Raw genomic sequence first — 4,254 nt, forward strand, 5'->3', positions numbered from 1 at the left:
GCAGCCTCTCTTCCTGGATCAGCTTCAATTGGAGCTCAATCCCCCACACTCCTGAGCCAACAGCTAACGCCTGTTGGGTCAGGAGGATCAGTCCAGCTTATGGCACTTTCTGTGAAGCACCATGAGTTAGACTTGGGAGCTGCACTTCTGCCTGCATCTTGAATTAGACCAATCTTCCTGACCCAACAGATGTTAGGTAGGGGAGGGGAGGGGATCAAGCTCAAATTTGGAGCCAATCAGGGAGAGAGGATGTGTCTCTGCAGCCAGTTCCCCTAGCTCCACGCCCCTCTCCTTCTCTCAGCCCACAGTACTGTCTCAGAATGAGAGGGGGAGAAGGTACTTGTGTTTATTCATGGCTGTAGAATGCTTTCAGGGGCTAGATTGATAGTCACTTCCATCTGCGCCTTTTGAGTCAAGCTAAATTCCTAACCATTCACCAGGTCAATCCTGCTTGTTCTAATCACTTCCTCCTTTCAGAGTTGGGCATTGACCTACCAAGAACAAAATCCCTCAAGTAATTTTATTGAGTGAAGAATTGGGTTTTGCACTGTTCACTAGAAACCTCCATCACTCTTATACCATTTGGTTTTGTTCTTTCAAAATGGCAAAATATTCAAAATGTAAAAACTGTTACGCATAGTCACTCTTGATTGGGAGGAAATCCTAGTAGCCTCTTTAATTTTCTATAAGATTAGACATCACCCTATTCTAAGGAAATAGCTATTAGGAGACCCTTGGGAAAGCTGGTTAAAATCTTGGACATTTCCATTCATCCCACCAGAGACCACATGAAAATGTTGTCAAAAGTTCATCAACATGTTGATGAAAAAAGACTTAAATTTGTATTAATTTCTGTGAAACTGTTTCGTAGTTCTTTGATGAAAGGCATTATAAATTGCAAAATATTAACGTTACTATTTTTGTAAAGAACAATTCTAACAGACTTCAGACTTACCCTGTACATTTACACATTACAAATCTGTGATAGTTGCTCTTAAATATAGTTGCACTCAAAGATACCCTTCACCATAATGGATGCAGGTTCATGAAGCAAAACTGGAAAAAAATGAACAAGTTGAACCTCATAATGTCTAGGAAAGCACGATGTATAAATTAGACCTGTGCCTAAACATGTAAGAAAATAAAAATGCTGCCAGATCAAAATTGGCTTATCCTCTTAATGAAAAAGGTCAATAAAGTTTCCTCAGAATAGTCTGAGGATAAGAATTTACATGTTTCTTAAGTATCTGATAATGTGTGCTTACCAAAGCATTGCTGAAAGTCCACTAGAAAGCAGCTATGGACATCTCTGTCTTTGAGCATAAGAATTAGCTAGACTTTGCCAAAACATCTTTAAAAACATGAAAGCTAACACAGAATGTTTGTCTATTCATTTTTCAGGGTTTTTGACACCCAAGATTTTGTTTTCCACAATATTTTGTAGACCAGCTTGCAAAATTCACTCCTAGCTCAATGCTGTGTGATTTTACCCAGTTGAAATGTTACATTAGCCATCTTTTGACTTGTGGAGAGAAGACAGGCTAAGACAGAACAACATGTCAGAAGTCACACACAATAACATTGTGTTGAATGCACTAAGGTACATCAGGTCCTGTCTGTGATAGACAAGATACATGCATGCTTGTTTTGCCTCCAGCAGTGGTAAAGGGATCTGTACCAGGTCCTGCACACATTACTCAAGGAAACATGAATGTAAACACACATTTTAAGCAGCCAAAACCAAAGTAGTAAATTTGCAGCTGGGAGCTTGAGGGGTAATATTGGTGATGCCTTGTTTTCCACCAAGACCTCGCAGTATACCCAAAGCAGACACAAAGGTTATTTATGCCCCATATATGTTGACCCAACAAAGAATAAAATTAAGAACATGTTCTTTTAGATTAATTTGCACATAAAAACAAAGAATAAACCAACTTAACTAAGGTCAACTGCATGTAAAGTACACTGTAAGATGACCTCACTGTATTCACACACTATTTAAAAAGCATGCTAAACCAAACACTATATATATGTCTAGTAATGGGGGATGTAAATCCTGCAGCTAAATTAAGAATGCCTTTAGAGAGTGACTGAGAAAACCTAATAACTGTTTTGGCAATGTCCATATGTTTCAGTAATGAATAAACTGTAGTGATAATAGTAGTAGCAGCAGCAGAAATCAGGATTGGGACCCCAAAGCTGTGCTCTGAGCAGTCACTGAAAAAAGAAAATCCTTGTCCTGAATTGCTTACAGTCAGTAGTCAGATACAAATGGATGAAGGGTAGAGGATGGGAGCAGAAGTAAATTAATTTAAATGGCTTTGTTATATCTTCAGGTGGATTTTTTTTAATTGGGACAGAAAGAAGGATTAAGAGAGCTGGGAAATAAAAAAAAAAAAGGAAAAGATTAGATACCCATCAAATAATCCAGGCCCTATGACCAACAGGCTAGGATTTGTAGGCCCAACGGTACAGATGATTGTAACAGTATGCAGAATGATTCCAGAGGGGGGGAGGGAGGGGATGGAAAGTGGGATCACATGCAAAACCTCCAGCACCCAAGTTCCTCCTGAAGCCGGCAGAGCAAGGAGAAAATAGAATGCACACAGAATGACCCTGCATGGGGAACTCTGCACCTCCAAAACAAGCTGCCAGGTTAGCAGCCCCATGTTTACCTTTTCAACAGGAACACCCTGGTGAAGAGTTGGCAATCCAATTGGACCTGAATTCATGGCTCAGAACTTGTTAGAAAGGTAGAAGCCATCATTCCAACATGTAGCCCAAAATAGTTGAAGTAGGATTTGGCTAGCAGCCTCATGACCAGCCTCTCTTATCTGGAGGTTTTCTGTCCCTACCTCAACCCTAGTGGGCTCTCCTGCCACATCTCTGCTATTTGGGATTTGTGCAGGAAGGTGAGATTTTAATTCATTGCATTTTTAGATTTTCCTACATACTTTATATAACTTTTCAGATTGTTCAGTATGTGTGCAACTCTAAGGAATTGGGCCTGCAGTCATAATACACACAAAGATCCTATTTCTGAATCATGTGCATTGTGAAACTTCCTGTGTAGAACAGGTTCCATATGTGGGCAGAGGTTTGATAATGAACATAAAATCTTGTGAGGGTGCTGCAGAGAGGCCTCTAGTTGGATTTCACTAGTTGTATTTTTTAAATATGTAATTACTTATGCTGTCTCTCTGTTTATGAAAAGCAGGACATAGCACTTAAATATCCAGAACATAGTAATACATACAGATTTCATTGCTAGCCATTGAAACAAAGAAATAATACTCCCCCCGCACACCCTGACTTGAACCAGCCCCTTGAACCAGCCTTTCAGGAAAGTTGGCCATTAGGGACATCAGATTTGACTGCACAGCAGCAAAGAAAAGCTAGTTCTACAATCATATTCTGCCCTGAACTGGAATCTTGTTCACTTACTGCATATCAGTGGCAAACAAAATGATTTCTATATTTATATGACTAAAATATGCCTGGAAAAAAAGGAAAAAGGGGGGGAAAAGAGTAAAGGGGGTTTAAAACTACCATAATTGAACAGCCAGTGATCCAGTATGCAAGACAGCAGTGAGCTACTACCATGTAAATGACTGAATAGCCACATAACCTATTTCTGGGTAGAACATGGATGAGGCTATGCCCCCTCCACCTTGTCCCAACACAACGGGGCTATAGCACTATGCATACAGCAGTTCTCATCACATTCATGCCAGGTCCCAAAAGGCATTGTCAGTTTACCAGCATTCAAAACATGAGTCAGCACCTGCCTCAAAATCATGTAGTTGGTTTACAAAAGATGAAATTTTTTTAAGCAATGTATCTGAGTTTTTTTTCATTTTCCTCAGAAAACATTTTCAAGTTTTTCATTGCAACTATGAGAGCAGGTAAAAAAACATAAAGCCAGAATTGCCACATATTCATCTTGATACCAAAACCTTAAGTATACAAGCAAGCTCACAAAACCATGGCTACTGCACTGTACATTTTGCAGATATAATGACTGCCATTTGACACTGCCACTCAAGACTGCTGCTGCTTCTGCTCCCTGTGAAGCTCAAAGACATAAGAGGCATAATTTGCCACAGTTGGCAAAATGCTTTATTGAAAGGGATCCTTCAAGACAAGGAGATTCTACTTTTAAACAAAGAAAAACAGTATATTGGAAAGGCCGTGTCCCCTTTCCTCCTCCCTTCTCCTCCCCCCCCCCCCCCCCCCACACCAAACAGCTCTCCT

At 40.1% G+C, this 4,254-nt stretch overlaps 1 protein-coding gene across 16 annotated transcripts in view; it reads left to right on the forward strand.

Moving 5' to 3' along the window:
- MEF2C (myocyte enhancer factor 2C) overlaps positions 1-4,254 on the forward strand; it is a 169,438-nt gene that overhangs the window by 126,448 nt on the left and 38,736 nt on the right. The gene's annotated exons all lie outside the window — the stretch shown is intronic.

The sequence above is a fragment of the Alligator sinensis genome, unplaced genomic scaffold (genome assembly GCF_000455745.1).
Source record: "Alligator sinensis unplaced genomic scaffold, ASM45574v1 scaffold218_1, whole genome shotgun sequence".
Taxonomy (NCBI): domain Eukaryota; kingdom Metazoa; phylum Chordata; order Crocodylia; family Alligatoridae; genus Alligator; species Alligator sinensis.